This window comes from Dunckerocampus dactyliophorus, chromosome 10 (assembly GCF_027744805.1).
Source record: "Dunckerocampus dactyliophorus isolate RoL2022-P2 chromosome 10, RoL_Ddac_1.1, whole genome shotgun sequence".
Taxonomy (NCBI): Eukaryota; Metazoa; Chordata; class Actinopteri; order Syngnathiformes; family Syngnathidae; genus Dunckerocampus; species Dunckerocampus dactyliophorus.
In genome coordinates this window covers 21,778,201-21,799,647 of record NC_072828.1, presented here as the reverse complement: position 1 = coordinate 21,799,647, position 21,447 = coordinate 21,778,201, and the positions used below count along the sequence as shown (strand labels likewise).

The window sequence follows — 21,447 nt, the reverse complement described above, 5'->3', positions numbered from 1 at the left end:
CATTCGTGAAACACTGGAATTCAGAACACAGCCAGAAAGTTATGGTATCCTTAGGTTTGTTGTGATCTGGCATTATACAAGGAATAAAATCCAAATAGAATTAATATAACTTGACCTTCTTGAGGGGGCGGGACACTCCCCTAATATAATGTTCGGCTGATACTGTCTCATTATGATGCAGTGCAGTTCTTTGCATTGGAATTTCCATGAATTCAATTTTTGACATTGTCAGTTCATATTTTAAATACATGACACGATATCTACCAAAATTAATCAAGTTTTTCTTTACATAACGATGAACTATGAATGTAAAGCCAAGAAGATTTTCCTCCTCAGAGAAGCATTGCCAGTTTGAATGTGTCGCGTGTGCCGCATTGCTGCCAAGTGGAACTTTGACATCTCCATATGATATAAAGCTTTGTGGCATGTTCAGTATAGTGCTAAATGGGAAGGGGACACGCTGACAATCAGAAATAGTAGGCTTTCATTGGATTAGCATGGTGGGAGAAGGGAGGCAAGAGCTTTAGATTGATTGAAGTGTAATCCTTGGGATGACCATGCCCCTGACATGTCCTGTTCACATCACCTTCATAGAAAACCTATGACTCCTTGGCACAGCCAGAAACACAATTTTAAGGAACATATTTCTCTCTCTCTCACACACACACACTCCTCACTTTCTCCTTGGTGGCTTATTGATTCTTAGAGAAGATTGAGGAAAGCATAAAGGACACAGAAGCTTTTCATGTCATGTCATCTTTAGCTCATGTGGGATCTACTTTATTAACAACATATACTGGCTTGTACCTTTTATTGGATTGCAAATGTTCAAGCCCAATGTAAATCTACCGACAGCAATGTGCTGATGCTTGGACATTTACCGTGTATAGGGACATTATATAATAGGGACAATAAGGGCTTTGTGGTTGGATCTTGATGCAGAAATGCAGAACATCCATTGATAAAAAATGCACGCATTTGTTGTTTATAACGGAAAATGTTTGGTCCCTTTGTCCGTCCATCCATCCATTTTCTATACCGCTTCTCCTCATTAGGGTTGCGGGGGTATGCTGGAGCCTATCCCAGCTGACTTTGGGCGACAGGCGGTGTACACCCTGGACTGGTCGCCAGCCAATCGCAGGGCACATATAGACAAACAATCATTCACACTCACATTCATCCCTATGGACAATTTAGAGTTGCAGTCTTATGCAGTGATCTCTTGACACATATTACGTAAGTTTGATGAAGTGTAGAATTACTGCAGCTTCTGTTTGGACTGGTGGGACTCCCAACCGTCCACTATGACCAACGGGTTTTAAAAGGCTGGACTACTGCATGATGAATAGGAGAGCTCAAGCTAAATGACTAATTTGCCTTGAGACAAAAGTATCAAGAAGAGCGACAACGAAAGAGAGAGACTGACAAAGTGTGTGATGAAGGAATTAGGCTACTGTTTAACTAGACATGTTGCACACACTTTTCGGCACAAGCATTTATTTAATCCTAAATTCTGTGTAACATCTTTCTGTGTACTAAATATCCCATGTTAGGTTGTGGAGACCTGCTGTTTTATAAACAGGTGCGGCCTGTGTACATTTTTTTTTCCTCTTTAAATTCAGTAGGTGTGGCTTACATACTGGTGTGCACTATAGTCTGGAAATTACGGTAATAATGCTCAGGTTTTACTGACACCGTCATAAAGATATTAATTGAACAACAATGTTTATTATTGTGTTTGTAGTTAACAGTGCATCATACTGAGTTGTGCTTAAATCGCTTTGCTTAATCGTTAGCTACAGAGAGAGAATCGATATAATGAAATGCTGTTCTCAACCCCTGCAAACTCTGCCTGCAATACCAAACTGTTAAATACAGTATAAACTGCCCTGTGACTGTCTGCCAGCGAGTCCAGGATGAACTCCACCCATCTCCAGCTAGTACCATTATATTATACTATGGTCATTTACTAGCCAATATGTGAATAAAAGCATACCATCAACTAGTAAAGGAAACCATGTCATAATTGTTATGCCCCATGAGCAAGCTATGACTTTCTTTGCATCCATCTTTCAGCTCATGGATTTCATGCCAGAGCCCATCCAGTATTGACTTATCCAGGCAGACCATCTGAAGGGCAGAAGAGGGGAGCAATGATGAGAAAATGATATAGCAGCAAGACTTCAGAGGACGCATGTTGCTGCATCTCTGGTCATAATGAATAGAGGCCAATTACTGTGCCCTCAAGGCAACATCCGGTATGATATAATAATTATCCTAAAAATAATAATAACTACTGGCTCTTTTTCTTTATACATAATCAGGAGCACTGTGCTCTCCTACATTGCTTTATGTTTATGTCCCTTGCTGGGGATTCTACACTCTAGTCTCACATACAGTACATCATATTAAGCCATCTCCACTGCATGTCCCAGTCCATCTGCTCCATCATCCTCTTTGACAGTGGTCTAAATATTTCTTGTCAATAAGAGACAAGCTGATTACATTTTTATTTCCTGAAATCACCCAGCGTGTGCAAAAGTAACAGATGGTTTTGCATGAAATGGCGACAACAGTAGGATTTTGAATGGTTTAGGTCGCTATAGTGCTTTGATACGCTGATTGTCACCTTGTTGCCTCATCAAGCCCTTTGAGAACACTTGCTTATAGATGGAAGGATGACTGGAGAGGTAATTGTACAGACTAAAATGTCAAGTATGTTAAAAATTATACTTGTTCAACATTTACTTATCACAGCTTCTCAAACTTGAGAGCCCATATGTTTTTTTTTTTTTCAACTCTAAAAATACAGGGGAACCTCGGTTAGCGTACGCCCCGGTTAGCACGTTTTTTGGTTAATGAAAATGTATGCTTCTGTTTGTGTACATTTTCTAGTCAATATTCAATATGCCACGCATCTTGCCGTTTTATTAATACACTGCGTGAGCCTGTGTTCTTAATGTATTTTTATCACAAACTTTCTTGTCCGCAGACTCTTACCTTGCTACAACATGGAAAAAGGAACCAGAAGTCAGCTCCGTCACCCGTCTATGATGTCATCAGATGTTGAATCTGTAGTTCTTTGCTAACTAACACAGTTACGCCACAAGTCTCAAAAACACAAAACAGGTTTTTATCGTTTTACAATTATAGTTTTACATGCATAAAACAATTCTAAATGCATATAAATGATGAATGAAAGGCATAAATGAACATTTAACGATACGTGCCCTTCATTGAAGACGTGATTGACACAAATTAAAAGACACAGTGTGGCGGCGAGATCAACATGGACACCACCTTTGTGTTTTGCCATGAGTTATTTCTTGACTTCAGAAGTCTTTCTCACTCATCTCTTTATCAAATTCTGGCACTTGCAACTTTCTTTGGCTCAATTTTGGGTTATTTTGCAGCCTTGATCAAAAGAAAAGTAGAGACTTGAGGTGAGAAACATTATTGAATTCAATAAATAACTCATGGTAAAACACAAAGTCGGTGTCCGTGTTGATCTCGCTGCCACATTGTGTCTTTAGCAACAATCATGGCTTCAGTGAAGGAAAAAGTAAGCTTAAATGTCTTTCATTCATTTATATGTATTTATATGCATTTCAAATTGTTTTCTGCATATAAAACTATAATAGTAAAACTATAAAAACATGTTTTGTGTTAACATTTCTGGCTTTATGGAACTGATTAGTTGGATTTACATTATTTTTTATGGGGAAAATGTATTTAGTTAGAGTATGTTCCTGTTATAGTTGGACATTCTGGAACGGATTAATGACGCAAGCCAAGGTTCCACTGCACATTTACTCTACAACACAAAAACTGATGTTTCACTTCAGGCAATGGAAGCTCTAATCTGTAATTATTCAACTAATTGGTTCAAATGTAGTCAGTATGGTATCGACGTAATCTGACATTAATTCTCAGCTATTTATGGCCCAACCTCAAAGGGTGCTTATGTAATTTCCAATTCTTTATCAACAACCCCTGTTCTCTTTTGAGACTTTCTCATTTTATGTCCAAAAATAGTGACTTGAGATTGTCTCTAGCCTTCACCGTTGTGAGAAGCATCAACTTCAGCCTCATTTTTTTTTCGCAAGAGCAGGTTGATAGCCCAAATATTTTACAGACCAGTGGTCTGTCAGTGAAGGGGAACGAGAGGGAAGAGCCGTGTAGAGTTGGGGGACACACTGCTGACAGAGAGCAGCAGGAGAAACAGAGCTGAGACATAAAACAGAGAAAGAGTGTGTTATGAACATGAAGAGCGGACAAGCAGGGAAATCCCTCGGCAGTGACCAGTTTACTATATCTGCCTGCTTCCTGTTTGTGGCTCCTCTTGCCCTCGTTATAAGGGCATGACCTTTGAATGTTTCCAAAATACACCGCTGTGATTGCATGTCAACAGGACAGCAGTGATGGTTATGTAAAGTCATGTTCACATCAACAATTAGACTGCGGTCATACAGGCCACACTACAGCACAGTGTATAGTCATTTTACCTCAAAGTAACAGCTTCAACATTGGTTTTATGACGTATGTTTGCAATAAGGAGTGTCGCATCTCTGTCACTGTCAAATCATCTTTTTCAAAATTGGTAATAATATTCCCACACCTCTCAGAAAATGTACTTAATTTCAAGACATGATACAATAACATATGCAGTCCTCCTTTGCCACTTCACAGTCAAAATTTCGAGACTTTCAAGACTTTTTAAGAATACAGTATATTAACAAATCACGCTGTTGAATACAGCCTATTATTAGTCAAAAATATGAATATTGAAGCAAATTTTACATATTTGTTGACTAAATTAAGCATTTTCAAGCATAAAGCATACAACTAAAATACAAATATAAGGCATTCAGAAGGTGCATTCAAAGATGCTGAGAGTGATATGTAGGATTCTACATTTGTCACCAGGTGTCAATAATGTTACTGTAATATTCGGTGAAACGCACACATGCCAGACTTGATTGCTTGTATTGCAGGTTTAAGATGTCTCACAACAGGCACAATAATCTCTAATAAAAATCCCTGATAAAAACACGGGCTACTGTAGCTGCAGTAACCCACACAAAGATAAAACTAATCTCTGAACCCCCCACTCGTCACTTCCTGTCCATCTGCCACTCAACACCCTCACAGAACACATTTTTAGTAATATAAATGAGCACAAGTCTTATTTATGTCTTAAATGGCTGATTTTCTCTTATTATGTCTACTATATTGGGTAATACGAGTATAAAGGTGACTATAGTGGTTTTAGTTCATGTCTATAAAGGCTTTAATAATGTTAAAAAACGTATTTACAAGGTTTGTAAACAGGTTTTCTAAGCTCTAACTACGAAAAGATAAAATTTATAAATAAAGAGTCCTACTCAAAAATTTACCAAAAATGAACTTATCCCAGTCGGGTCTGGAACCAATTAACCGCGATAAACGAGGGACTGCTGTATAGCATTTCTGTCACTGTCATAGCAACCGTAGATCATCTACTTTAAAACTAGTGAAAATAGACAACTTAGTTTATTTCAAGACATGGAGCTGCTTTTGATTTTTATAGGTCACAGCAGACAAATGCCATGCCAAAATAATCTCCCTTCACTTTGGGCCACTGTATGTAAATCTGCGCAATACTACATCTATTATATAAGATTATAAAAACAGATTAAGGATATTCATATTCAATCTGATGGTATTCGTCCTTGCTGATACAAAATCTGGAAGCACATGCACGAGCAAACTGGCACCAAAGGTTGTCGACGTAAGCTAAGTTTTTACAGACAACACTCTGTTTCTCATCTAGTGCTTTCTCTGACGGCACGTTTGTATTTGGCTTCCTGAGCGATGTAATTTAAATTGTAAAAATATCCCCGTCTGCACTGAAGTTTTTAGTTATCATTGTCAAAGCAGGCACTGACTGTCTGTGATTTTGGGACTGGAAATTTCAGGGATTTAGTAGGTTTTTTATTTACTTTGATACCTGCAAGTAGGCCTGTCCCGATAACAAATTTTGCTGGACGATAATTGTCTACGAATTATTACATATGAGCGATATTATTATCCAAATTATTTTGAGACAATTTTTTCATTAATCTAATGTAATAATACATGGCATAATGGTGCGAGTACTTTTAAATGAATTAAATCAAACACCATAATACATTACAAACAAAAAAAAGACAAAAAAAACCCCAATGAAAATTAAATGGACTCTAAATAAAAATCATAACCAAAAACAATAAAAAATAGACTTTGTCTCTGTTAGTGTAACCAAAGTGCCACTGTTTGCAGTCGTCCCTCGTTTATGGCGGTTAATTGGTTCCAGACTCGACCACTATAAGTGATGTTCCACGAAATAGTATTCAAAACTAATAAACTGAATATTTTCGTAGTTAGAGCATCGGAAACCTGTTGATGGCTTTGTAAATACAATTTTTAATGTTATTAGAAATAACACCCTTTAGGCATGGGCTGGTTACCAGTTTCGAGGTATACCACGGTATGAAAAAAAACACTAAAATTGTACGTCATACCATTTCTACGATTAGAGAAAGTCCAGAGAAAGTCCAGTGCCGCCACTACATGGAAATACTCAATGTGTCACAAACTGTGCTATTCCTCGCAGTCGGAACTGGGCTTCGCTATGTTGCCAAAAGTCGTTAGCTGTCTCGTTAGCATTGAGTGACGCCGGTGCGGCCGCGCTGTTGTCACCGTTGTGGGTTGACATATTACTCAAGTGGAGGGTCACCAAATGTGGAGCCACTTTATTGCATTTATTTGCATTTTGCTTTGTTTTTTTTATCTAATAACATATTCATTGTGTTGTGACACAGTAGACCCCATTGAGAACTGGATTTTATTTATTTATTATTTACTTAGAAAAAAAAATCACTTATACGTTTGTTGTTTATTTGAAATACATACGTTCCGGTTTCATCATGTTATGTTATATGGTTTTAAAATGTTTTGACATGACTTTTTTTCTCTTTTCAATAAAGACATTTCAAAATAAGACATTTAAGAGCTGTAATTATAATACCGTGAAAACGTCAAACTGTGATATTTTTGCCCAAGGTTATCATACCGACAGAAATGCAAACTCCACACAAAGAAGTTCCAACAGAGATTTGAACCCAGGGGTCTTGATAGTGAGGCAGATGTGCTAACCACGACTTCATCACGGTGCTTTTGCTACACTGCAACATATGCAATAATGCAAGCATCTTTGTCCATGGCTAGTAAAGTTCTTTTTTTAAATTTGGAGTGGATGGGTAGAAGACTGACCTACATCCAAATTTTACAATGCCTTTAGAAAACTTATTTTTGTCAGTTCTATTGTTCTGATTGTGTACAGTAGGGGCCTAAGTGTGTAATGTCCTGTGTGCTTTAAAATGTTTTTGCCTTGAAGTAAGAAAGCTTCATGTGCTCCATGCAAACGTCCATCAAACTCACCTCAATTAGAATACCCGGATGTTCATTTATGTGAGAGACTTTTTCTAACTAAGTCTTGTAAACATTCTTCTGAAAGCCTGTGAGGGTTATTTAAAGAAACTCTCTCTCTCTCTTTTGGAATTTTGCTTTAGGCAGAGTTGGACTGTTGATGCACAACACTTTGAGTTTGAATTGACCAAGCATTTGCTGCAGCTTTACATGCACACAGAGAAATAATGTAACTGTATATCTCATAGGAGAATAAAGGCAATAAAGCCAAACACCTGATTCCGTTTGATATGGGAGGATATAATACCCTCATAATGCACACAATGACATTTGCATCGTTGTCTTTGTCTTAGTTGAGAGGGTGTGTGTCACTTCACATTTCCTTCTTTTGTCCCACGGTGAAACTAAAAGCCCGTTTATTCTTACCGGAGATTGGTTTTATCCTATTTCAAGAACCTGGTCATTTTGTGAAGGTTTGGGAAGGAAACAATGCTGAGAAAGCAGCCTCTTGATTGCCTGTTTGCCCTCTTTGATTTAGCCAGGCTCATGTGGACATATGGAGGATTGAGAGAACCAAGATAGATATCCAAAGTGCGGCCTGGGGGCCATCAGCGGCCCACCGCTGTTTTTTACGCTGTAGGTTGGGATGAGATGCTGCAAACAGTGATCAGAGTCCTAAAGTCTAAAGAACAAAGCAATAAGCATCTTTTAAAACCGTGAAATAAGTTGCAATTTTACGAGAATAAACTCGGAATATTATGAGGAAAATAATGTGATTTTAGTAGCATGGAATTAAAATATTTAAAAAATAAAACTAAAATAATAAGAAATCGTAATATTATGAGAAAGAAACAAAAGAAAATAAAGTTGTTCATTCCTTAATTTTCTATGCCGCTTGTCCTCACTTGAGTCGCGGGGGTATGCTAGAGCCTATCCCAGCTGACTTTTGGGCGAGAGGCAGGGTAGGACCCTGGACTGGTCGCCAACTCAGGGCACATATAGGCAAACATTCACACTCACATTCACGCCTATGGACAATTTAGAGTCGCCAATTAACCTAACAAAAAAAAATAAATAAATAAAGTTGTAACTTTTACAAAATTTGGTTGAGGAAAAAGCTGTAATATTATGGGAATAAAGTCATAATATTATGAAAAGAAAATTTACCAAGATTATCGAAGAAGAAGAAAAAACGACAGCAAAAATGGGGAAAGAAAAGAGCAAAGGCCCCAATTCATACTAATAATACGCTTTTTCACCTGTATCAGATGTTTGTCTTGAAATATACATACGGTAACTCCTTAGCATATCTGCATGTGTTGTTTTACAAAATATCAAAGTGGCCCTTGCATCCTTTCATTTTGCAGTATATGGCCCTCGGTGGAAAATGTTTGGACACCCCTGCCTTAAATGATTGAACATCCTTTAAGACATGTTTTCCAGCAGATTGTACAGTATATATGCAGCAGTCACCTGGTGTTACTTCTCCAGTCCCTGTTCTTCTTGTGTTGCCGAGATCACTTCTAATATGACTATAAAAACAAGATGACTAAAAATAAATAGATACATCGTCTTGCCTGCTGGGGAAATGCTTGTTATGCTTTGAAGGGACCGTAATATGCAGGAACATAATGTGAGCAAGGCTCCCTTCTCCTTGTGCTATGTTATAGGAGTGTGTGTGTGTATGCCTGTATGTGTGTGTGATTTTGCATTCTAGTGCAATCATCTGCAACAATATTTGCTGACCTTTAACACTGAACTTAGGCTTTGCACTTGAACTCCTTGCACATTCTGATTGAACTAGTGTGTATGTGATCCAAGTATGTGTCTGTGCATGCTGATGCGCTGATATATTGCTGAAGTATATTTGGTCTGACGGTAAAACTCATAATGAGGTATTGCAAGTCATTCTCCCTCCCAAATTATCTATCTCCCTGCAGCCCCTTTTATGTTTCTGTCTGACTGCCACTGTGTGCTTTGTCTTTGCTTCTTTTGTATTTTTTCAGATTTAAAATGACATGTAAAAAAGTGCTTCTTTGTCATGAATAATTAAAATGCGGCTATCCTTTCTGAGACATTATTGCCAGTGGAGTATTTTGTGACAACACATTCTATATGGAAACAAGAGAGGTCAGTTTATGGCAAAGTAAGGAACAAAAGAAGGTGTTGTAAGTGTGCTAAACCCAACCAGTGTTGTTCCTGCCGAAACCCAGTCACTGATACGCCACGAAAGAGCCCCCCGGATGCTGTTCCACTCTGGTCTGTTGCAAAATTAACTTTAAACTGCAACCTGTGTTAACAGACACTATCTTTGTATTTCATCTTGTCTCTAGAATTCAATGGCATTTCTCACTTTCTGTATCAAAGTTCTGGCACTTAGTCTTGCACTTACTCTGGCACTTACTACACAGTTCTGGCCGTACTCAATTAAAAAAAAAGCGCAGACTATATATGAAAGCCCATTTGCCACACACATAATAAAGCTGATTAAAGGATTGCCGAGTCGGAATCTGTCTATAGTATCCCAACTCTAAAAGAACACTAGCCATTCTTCACTTGACTGAGTCACCAACACATGGATGCTTTGTTTGGGCACTCCATTTCGCGTGATGATACAGGGGTAAATGGACTAGTTTGTTAGGCGCACTGTTTGGCCGTGTGATAACAAAAACCGAGACATATTTTTAGCAATAATTTTCTGAATTCCATGAAAATTGTGGCGTACGAAAACAGAAGTACTGCTGTATATACTGTATTATATTACTTATTTTATTCATTAGCTTTTTTGTTAGTTTTTCTGGGGTGAGTTATGTCATTAGACTTAGAGACTTGCTGCTCTTTGTGAAGCATAATGCAAAACTCATCGTCAGCACAAATCATGTCTGTCCTCCATTCTAATCTATTTTAGAAGACAAGAGAAAGAGTGAATGCAAGTGACCTTGGCCACCTTTTGTTTCCCTCTTTTTTATTTCTCCTTGAGCAAAGGAGGAGGTAAGAAGAGGAGGAGAGATGGATTTAATTTGATATCATGCCCCTGCTCAGGGAATACTCCCCCCTGTTTTCTGTTTCGGCCTTGCTATCTCTTCGTATTCTCTTCGGTTTACAGCAGAATAAAAGCTGCCCTTGGAATTAATGGCTTGTTTTTTACATGAAGTTGTAACATGATGTGCTTGGGGATCATGGTTAGATTTTAAGGGACAGACTGCAGCTGGTATTGCTTGAAAATTCCAAATAAGAGTCCGCTGAGATTAGCGCACAGTCTTGTCATTGTAGAAATAGATGGAAGTGTGTACACTAAGATTTCTCTACCATCCTTTAAGAGCTCTCTGTGATGTTTTTATTGCACATCAGCAAAGCAAACACTGTATAAATGTTTCAAATAAAATTTACCTTTCTTTTGTTGGTGTTGTTCATGTGTTCCCATTCTGTTTCCCAAAGAACCTCAGGAGCACAAGTTCCTGGGGGAGTAGATGCTATTCTCCACATATGTTTGAGCTTCAGTTCTCTTTTACAGTGTTAAGAAAACACAGATCAATACTCTCTTCTTAGTGTGGATCTGCAGCCAGCAGATACATTAGCATAAAGCTAAGCCACCCCGAACACAATCACACAGCAATAGTCCTCAAATGCAAAACAGCGCCATGCACTTGTAATGCGGTACACTGAAAGAGCAGCAAAAGAAAAACTCAGGAGAACAACAAAAGGGATTAGGGACCATTATATTAAAGCACAATATATTCATTTGAACTTAAAATGACACATTTTACAATGATTCTACAGTGGCAAAGAGCTGAGAGACGATTAATCAAACGCCAAAATAGTTGTCGATTAATTGGATAATAGATTAATCATCGATTCACTGATTAATTGCTGCAGGTCTAATCTGGACTTCAAGTGTCAAGCGTGCCCAAGCATGGGGCTGATTGCCAAGTATTTGAGTGCTTCCTTCAGTGACAATGGTAATCACATTCATACATCAATTTAACAACAACCGTAACAAGAGAAAGATTAAGGCTATATTTTGTCTTGTACAAACATACATAACCATTGACCTCTGAATAGTAGTGAACAAAGCACGCTCACCCCAACAGCAGCACAGTGGGCAGTAGGCATCTCTTCAGTGCCCCAAGACTAATTGAGGGAGTACAGTCCCTTCATCAAGGGCTCGTTCGCTGTGACTATTACACTCCGTCTCGTCTTGAAAACCTGAAAAGAAAATTGTCATGAAACTTTATGCATCTCTAATTGGCCGTAGCTCATTAGTGCCCTCATTGTCATTCACAATAGAACTGCACCACTTTTCACACTGCAGGTTTTGAACTCCCCAACTGGTCCAGATATTTAGACTGCTTAATATCCGCAGGGCCTCTGTGATGCATCTGCCAGTCTCTCTGATCCGTGCTGTGAATAGTACACACGTAGCAATCCAAAGGAGAGTCGGGCTGACATGCTGAGCAAACACATACTGGCTTCTGATCGTGAATTGTTTCGCCAATCTAAAAAAAATAATAATAATAACATTTGCATATTAAACTTGCCTTTGTTTTGTATGGAATTTTGTCAGATTTTGATTAGGCTCACGGAAAATAACAACGGCTGTAGTTGTGATGAAATTGAATTGTCATTGTGTGTTTATAAAACTCCATGGTAATATAGTGCATTAAATGCAGAGGAGAAAGGGGGCTGATGGGCTCATGTGGCAGCGTTAAAATGTCAAATTAAGTCATTCTATAATTTACAACTTGTGGGAGGCTGTTGCTAACCTCATTGCCTTATACAATCCTACCCACATTTCCTGTGTCTCCATGTTACCACCAAGCAGCAGTTCGCCCATGGTATTATTTGGAACTGTAAACAGTAAGCTGTAAACCGTCTTAAGTTTCCAGTGTGGAATGCCAATAGTTTGGTCAGTAACTGGTAGCTGTAGTAATCCATGTTTTTTTATTTAAAAAATATGGCCCATTTTCTTTTGTTCTTCCAGTCCATGAAATGACTGCAGTGTGTCTAACTACACTTTACTTTTGATGCATCTGTGCAGGAGCTTTTCTGAGAAAGTTCCATTGGCACGCAAAATTGAGTACCACTGCGAGGACAAAATGCATGCAAGTGTAAACAAGGCTTAAGCAGAGAAAGATAGACTTCCCTTTCCCCAGCTACTTCGTCAGCTCCTCCCAGGGTAACCTGGCGTGTTTCCAGGCCATTTGAGAGAAAAAGTCTGTCCAACATGGCCTGGACCTTCCCTGAGGCTCCCTGCTGGTCGGACATGCCCTAACATCTTGCAAGGGAGGCATCCCGTCCAGATGCCCAAGCCACCTCCTCTGGCTTCTCTCAATGTGGAGGAGCAGCGCATCCCTCCTACATGACAGAGCTTTTCCCCTATGTCTAACGGAGAGCCCACCAACCCTATGGAGGAAACTCATTTTGACCGCTTGTACCCACCATCTCGTCCTTTCAGTCTTTCCCCAAAGGTTGTGACTATAGATCAATAGAGCAGTGTTCCTTCTTGTTATATTTCCATCCTAGTTGACTGTTCAACCCTGGGTTCTCATGATATAACTCAAGACTTCATATTGTCTCTCCAGTCTGTGGAAACTTCACAAGTAGAGAGAGAACTAATCAGTGGCCTTGGAATGATGATGGGAATACCCACTTTAACTTAATGTGTGTTGTGCCAAAAGCTGTGTACAAAGGCCATCATGCCTAAAACCAAACACTCATTAAGCCAAGCCAGAAACATCTGACTGGTGGTTTATGACCATGATATGCTTGGTTTGGTACCATATTGCTTACTTCTGGAACAGAATTACGCTGTTCCTTGGGGCTGCAGCTCAGTGATCCCTGGCATCTGCACATTCCTTAATTTCCCTTGTGGGATTATTAAGGTCGACTGATTGGACACACTGTATTTCCCTGATGGACAGAGCCTAGATGTATTGATTGTGCAAGACAGAATCCAGGCTCCGCTCTACGGATTCAAAGAACAGTCTTTCAAATTACATTTTTGTTTATTTCCTTGTTTGCATGTGTGTGGGTTGAGAATTACCGGTAAGTTGTTTTAAAATTCAAATGTATTGTGTGCTTTATGCGCCTTTTGTAGACTTGACAATGATATCAATGGCCAACATACTGCCAGTTTCTGTATTTGCCGCATACATTTCATGCTTAACTTAATGCATAACTATGTGGCAAAACAACAGCCTTGCATAACAATATTACAATAACTTAACACACCATCCATAAAATAAACCGTTTTGACACCAATTTGTAAAAATAAAATCAGTTGTCACTTTGACATGACAGGAGATTTTTTCCTTTCCAAAAAATTTAATTGTCAAAAAATTACAATAACAATTAATTCATTTATAAAAGCAATACAAGGCTCAAATATCCAAGTGGGGTGAATACTTTTGCAAGGCACAGTCTTATGGTAAGATAACAATTTAACAACAAACACATCTGAGGAGCCATTTGGGAGCCAAAAGAGTCATTTCTTTTTAGTGAGCCGAACCAAACAAGGCAGTTTTTCAATTGATGTAAACATAACAACTCCTGGCACACATTTGATTATGACCAATAAGCATCAAACCATCAAAGGTGATCTAAAAGGATAAGTACGCATATCTAGCATGTTAAAGGCCACAGAAGACTCTTTGCCAGACCTGTGAAATATTTTATTTTGTGGTAACAATTTTCCAAATTAAATTTGTCTCTCTACTTCCTACCCACTTTAGTGCAGTGTTTCTTTAAGAAATATGTTTTGGCTTTCTGTAGTTCGAACCTCAAGTGTGCAGTTACCATGATCCCACATGGTAACTGCTGGGGTAAACTGCTTCTGGAAGGCTGTGATAGACAGAATGAGGTGAGTTGCTGAGTTGCATGGGGGCTTGACTGCATAGAAGCTAAATTATTAGCTACACCAATACAATGCTTTTTGTCAGGAGAGTCTAAATGGCAATCGGTCAAGGGTATACAAACCTTAATAGCATACATTGTTAAATACCTCTATGACGGTTAGGTGAATTTATGATTAGTAGCTTTGTGCAAAGCATTACAAGTGCAAGGTAAGGGGTTATATTTCGATTGCTTTTTGTTGATTGCTGTCTATGTAGTTACCAAAATTTCATCCCTTCAAACTTCAAACTTCAATGTGACTTCACATTATCTGTCATCCCAGTATAATGTAAGCAATACAGTTAATAAAATATCAATGACATACACAAATTAATTTAAACAAGAGCATACTAGTCTTTCAACAGTACATGCCAAAGAAGATGCTTCAGGATGTGTTCTTAGGGTGCCTGCCTACAGACACCCTGGACTGGTTGCCAGCCAATAGCAGGACATATATATACATGTAGACAAACAACCATTCACACTCAGCATTCACACATTCATACCTAACATGCAGGTTTGTGGGAGGAAACCGGAGTACCCGGAGAAAACCCACGCACGCATGGGCAGAACATGCAAACTCCACACAGAGATGCCATGTGTGTTTTATATAACTCACATAGCTGACAAGTAGATGGATTGTTACTCCCACAGTCACCAGATATCACCAGTTTCTCACTATAGTACCTCTAAGGTGAAAAAATGCTGCTGTCTTTATGAAAATCAAATACCTCGCTTCGTAGCAAGGCCAACCAACGGCTGGCGAGGACCCCTCCAAATGCTTATGTTACATAGTCACAAGCACAAATTGAATGTTGGCACAGATGGGATCCATATGGCTCAGCAACCTTGAAATAAAAAAAAAAAGTACTGTGTTCATGCACCTTTTTAAATAATGTTGAAATGCATAGGGTATGCATGCTCAAACACCAACAAAAAGTCTTGATGTTAAATAGAGATCTAGCTATTGACCACAGACATGCCTGATAATCAAAACTCCTGTCGTTCTGGAACTCATTTTCTCTTCTTTTGTTTTCTGTCACTTAGATTGCCATCACCATCATCCTCTTCTTTCTGTAATCAAAGGCTGTCACACCAAAAAACAACACAGTTTAAGGACTAGGGACCACTTGCTGAGCCAATTATGCTGCAGTCACATATTGGTAGAATGGACAGACTGGAAGTGCTCCAAATTTTCTGATGTGGTATTGTTCATGCATAATTCCTTGGCATTTATCCCCACTGTCAGCTTCCCAGCACCACTACCACTACTCCATTGAGTGAAACTGTGAATGTGTGTCTTTGTATTTTTCTCTATTTGAAAAGGGGCCATTTCTATTTGATCAATCTTGGGTGGTTACCTCAATCTAACACACTTGCAATGTAAAAGAACCTCTGCAAATCTGACACTCAGAACCCACTTCTTGGAAGGGTGGGCTTTTTAACTATTTTTATCAGTTAAAATGTGACTCCACACACATACACACAGAACACTATGAATGCCTTTCTTGAGAGCCTGACTTAAAATGAGCATCATCATTATCCTGTTACGTAAGTACCACAGTCCCCACATCTTGATGATGGATGGCTTTGAGTCAGTTATGTGGCACCCATGCAAGAGAACCTCAGTGTGGACAGAGAGTGGTAACTAATAAAAGTTCAAAAGTCATTGCTCCATTTTATAAATATCCTACTCAGTCGAGTAGACAGGGTGCAGGGAGAAGATCAACACAGTGACAGACAAACACACAGAACAGAATCCACAAAAACAAGGTCCGTAGAACAGCGAAGGTGACATCAGACAAAGTAGAGGTTGTATTCAAGAATACGGTAGGGAATGTGAGAGCTGATGGCTGAGCCCAAGGATTGATTTAAGGACCCTGTTCAACAGGGGAACCCAAAGGGGTAAGTGACAGCAATTAAGTTCTTGATGTATGTGGAAAGTGTGGATTCAAGTCTGGCTATTTGAAGCAAATATAACCTCTCTCAGATGCAGATTTCCGATCCTGGTTTATCCTTAATGCTGGATTTTATTCTGGTAGAACTGCTATTGATGGTGTCTCTGCAGTCATGTAGCCGTTGGCTGAATCTACAATGTTTCTGACGGATTAGGACTGGGCAATTTTCGACTGTCAGAACTTCCAGACACCATTTGTTTTTTTTTTATATTAAAACTGTAACTCTCATCAGAGTGCATTTGCTGTGCTCTCTTCTATGTTCCTTTCTTCATCACTCAACCTTTTAAGATTTATTTGGTCTTTCGCACCACTGAAGGAAGCCTCGTGGCTCTTGTTCCTCATGCTGGTCCAATATTATGTTGCTGCTCTTTGAACAGGCTCCCTGCCTGCAGGGCTGTGCTGTGTTTGGTGTTCCCGGCGTGGGGGAATGGAAAATGGAGGAGGACAAAAGAAGAGAGATAAATACAGGTGGAGAGAGATGCCTCTTCGCTTTATTGCTGCAGGCAGCTGTTGCTCTATAACGCCAACAAGCAAACCTCTTTACTCGCACTTCATCATCCGGATTAGTCTGAGGGGCTATTCACACGGACGTGTTTTCAGGTCAAAACGACAAAATATTTTATCGTTTCAGTCTTTCATCCACACGGAAGCGGTGTTTTGGGAAAATGTATTTTTTGAAAATGGTTTCCAGAGTGGGAAAATCTGAAAACGCTGGCTTGTCGTTTCCATATAGACGGCGGAACCGCGGTTTTACAGAAGCGATAATATCACGTGACCAGAAGTGAACATTGACGACAAGCCAACATAACATCTGAATATTTCAACAGGCGTGGCTCACCATAGTCGACATTCTCCTGATATTTTGTTGTCTTATTCTCCAAAATGAATCGTAGAAGTAATTCCACTTTGTCGTAAGTCTTGAGGAGCCATAGAAACCGGAACACGACAGACTTATGTGCATGCTTTCTTTCTTCTTCTATAGTTTGGTGTGTCACGTGGCTCCGTCTGCGTGCCTGTTTACAGCGCCACACATAGGTGTTCCTTGTATATTACATCATGTTCACCCAGTGATCCGTTCCCGTCTGGATGCAACTATTTACTAATCTGACACAGCGTGGACAGTGTGACTTTTTTTTAACCCGCCAAAGAAAATCCCAAGAACGCTCTCGTGTGGACAGGGCATGACACTTTTTAAGATAGGAAATCATGGAATGTCAAGAAAGATAACAGCAGAACATGATGTCATAGAAGCTCAGTCATAACTCGAGCTGCTGTCGGCTGCAGGATTTTCTTCAATTCTTAAACCCTATTTTTTGCGAACAATACCTCTTTTTGCTCAAATCACCTAAAAACCCTGAGTAGGAACGAGTAAGAGTATAATATTGTTTTGTTTGCATGTTGCTGGACTAGTAAAAAGTGAGTTTATTTACCAAGCAAAGGCCTATTTATTTTGAAAAGTCCAACACTGACTAAAGACTTCCAATTGGCCAGATAAAGACGTCTCTGGTTTGTATGAGCAATGCTTAGTCTGCATTTGATTGTATTAGGCTGTGATCTATACGTATTTTAAATGTTTATCTCCATAATTTCTCAGCAGCTGCAACATAAGTCCGGTTCTCTGAGGTCTCTCCAATATTTTTTTATCACATTTACAGCCTGTCCTGTTTTCACAAAGTTGAGTTTTGCCTGAATTATTGAGACAAGGTCACAAGCCTGGAGCGAAGCAACACATTTTCTGATGAGAAATTTGAACTCTTAGGTTAGCCTCATTTCCATTTTTTCATACTAGTGCCTCTGTTTTTGTTTTTGGCATATAAAACGATACTCAAAAAATCTTAATTCTAAAGATATATTACATTTAAATATGAAATATTATTATACACATATAGAAATATCATATACACTGTACATGAAAAAAATTATTATTATACACATATAGAAATATTATGTACACTGTACATGAAAAAATTATTATTTAGAAAAATAGGATCATTACGTGTGGCGGAGTAATAACTTGAGTCTGTTCTTTTCCATAGACAGCTTCTTCCTGTATGGTTGAACTCACATGACCTGCATGAGTGAGTGTCTATACAAGCTTCAGAAATGGCTGTAATATCACTACTAAAATACAAATTTTGAAATAGTTGAAACAGACAATAAACATGGTGAACACTTAGTAACAGTAATTGTTGCTGTTAACGAGAAGGAATACGGTAACAGACTGCAATGAAACCAGTTACGACTGTATTTCCGGTTGGTAATGTGCGGTCAGTGTATGCTTATGGAAGGGCAGGGACAGCATGGTGCCAGATACAGCTTTATCCAAATGGCATTGTTTTTTTAATTGTCCAGACTGCAATGGAACATAGAAATGGCGTAAGAAACCAGAGAACTGTGACATTTTTACCTTGCACAGTAAAAAGGAAAACATCTGGAAAGTGAAGTGAATGTGGAGGTGAATGTCTGGGAAACAAGACAGGCATACAGAAGTAGATCCAGATTATGTGCCTTTAATATGCACTGTCTTCCCCAATGTCCATATGAGCCTTATTTTTGTATATCACTCCCCTGGAAGCCTGCACATACACAGCCTGAACAAAGGACACCTGACCTTTACACCAACAGGACGTGAAGAGCCGGCTATTTTTGTACTTAGAGCACAGAAAACCTTTTTATGACCTTGTAAATACTGTTTTAACATTGTTAGAGCCCTCTAGACATGAAATAACACCCCTATCATCACCTTTACACTTGTATTACCGAGTATAGTCGACATTAGAAGAGTACATAAGCCATTTAAGACATAAATAAGACTAGTGTGCGTGTTGCTATAAATGTGTTGCCTAGGGGAGCTGAGTGGCGAGCAGACAGAAATTCATGTTCAGACTTGATATTTGGCTTGGCGCCACAACAGTAACTCGTGAGATCATTCAAACCTGCAAAAAAAAGCCTGTTGGTCCAGCGATCAAGTCAGGCATTTGTGTGTCAGTAACATTACTGACACCTAGTTACCAGTGTAGAATACTACATGTCTTTACATGTCTTCTGAATGCCTTATATTTGTATTGTAGTCAATTTACCATTTTTATACTTGAAAATGCTTAATTTAGGCAGGAAATACGTAACATTTGCTTCAGTATGCATATTTGTGACTAATAAGAGGTCATATTCAACCACAAAACAGAATGATTTATTAATTAATACATTTTTGAAAAACCGTGACAGAGTGAAGCCATGAAATTTTAACCACGAAGGAGCGAGGGACGAGTGTATATATAATATATTGCTATTGTTATTATTATTATGTATTCACTTATTTACAGGATTTTTATTTAGTGGTAAGGATATTTATATTGGTGGTTAGCATGTTGGCCTCACAGTCCGGAGATCTTGGGTTAGTACCTCCGTTAGGACAGCTCCGTGTGGACTTTGTATGTTCTTCTACAGCTGGGATAGGCTCCAGCATGCCTGCATCCCTAGTGAGGAAAAGTGACACAGAAAATGGATGGATGGATGGATATTTAAATAAATAAATATGCCCCCCCCCCCCCCCCCCCCCCAGCCTAGCTCACAATTTTCATTTTAGTTCATTTCAAAGGACTTTGGTAGAGTTTAGGTCGGGTCTCTCACGTTCAACCGATTAACTATAGTTGGTTAACTAGCCAGGTACACACCAAAATAAATGGATTGTCTTTATATAAGCATGCCACTATGTTTACGTCTCATCGCATGCATGAGAAGAATGCTTATTTCCTTGCAGGGTTCAAGTCGGTGTGAACATTGCCTTTGGTTGTCCCCGCACACGCACATTCATGCATTAGCAAAGGTTCAGGTCATTTCCACCTGAGCAGTAAAGTGTGTTCTGGGTTCAGTTCAGGGGGCGTCATTTTCAATGTATAAACAGTCTTTCCCCTCCCTTATCAGCAACGGGCCTTCCTCAGGATGTCAGCCAGCCCTGGCCCCGACTCTCACACAGACACACTTACACCATAAACACACAAAATATGTTCATGCTGGAAAATCCTGGTCATAGTTTTTCCCTCCTAAAACCATTTCAGTGATGGATACTTGTAGTAAAAATGACTGAAGCAGCCCGTCGAGTATTTCTGTGCACCTGAAATAGCTTTTTTCATCCACCACTCAGGGATTTCACTGTTATCAACTGGCGAGCATAAAACAATGCTTTGACTGAAATCTATTTCTTTTTAAGAGGATATTTTCCAAGTAAACTGCCTTGCTGGTTTGTGGAATTCTGATGTACTGCTCTGTCTGACAGTAACTAGTTAAATAATATCAGTGCTTGTATATCATTTGTATCCAAGCTATGTACACCTGCAAGTATAAATTCCATCAAGACAGGATATTTGATGATGCACATGCCAAAACTCCCCAAAAGAGTTATGCATGGAGGAAACTTTTTAAAAGTGTGCATTTATGAAGTGCCTGGAAGCAGTGCAAAACAAAGTGGTACATGAAATTTTATGTAGTCGTCCCTCGCCATGTCACCGTTGAAATTTTGAATCTAAAATCTATTAATTAATAAATCATACTGTTTCATGGTTGAATGTGGCCTCATATTAGTAAAAAAAAAAAGATGCATTTTGAAGCAAATGCGACATTTAAGCATTGTCAAGCTATAAACCAGGATAAAATGGCTAAACGAACTAAAATACTTATATAAGGCATTCAAAATATGCATTCAAAGATGCTGTGAATGATATGTCGTATTCTACACTGGTCACTATAGGTGTCAGTAATATTACAGTAACGTTCGGTAAGACACACAAACACCAGATTCGATTGCCGGAACAACAGGCTTTTGTTGCAGGTTTGAATGATCTCACAACAGGCACAATAGCCCTCAATAAAAATCCCAAAGAAAAATGCAGTTTACTGTTGGTGCAGTAACGCATGCCAAACTAAAACTCAACTCTGCACCACCGACGTCGCTTCTTGTCTGCCCGCTAGTCAGCTCCACTAGGGAACACATTGATAACAACCCACACGAACATGAGACTTATTTATGTCTTATTTATGTTGGTTTTACTCTTATTATGTCTACTATATAGGGTAATATGAGTGTAAAGGTGACTATAGGGGTATTATTTCATGTCTAGAGTGCTCTAATTATGTTAAAAATCATATTTAG

At 39.0% G+C, this 21,447-nt stretch overlaps 1 protein-coding gene across 4 annotated transcripts in view; it reads left to right on the top strand.

Annotated features, from left to right (window-relative positions):
• Positions 1-21,447, top strand: part of kank4 (KN motif and ankyrin repeat domains 4) — an 80,877-nt gene that overhangs the window by 17,789 nt on the left and 41,641 nt on the right. The window contains exon 1 of one of the 4 annotated variants that reach the window (XM_054789927.1): positions 15,209-16,245. The exons of the other annotated variants lie outside the window; for them this stretch is intronic. The gene's annotated coding sequence lies outside the window, so the exon portion shown is untranslated. Of the gene's footprint in view, positions 1-15,208; positions 16,246-21,447 lie in introns of those variants that run through there. 4 annotated transcript variants of the gene reach the window in all.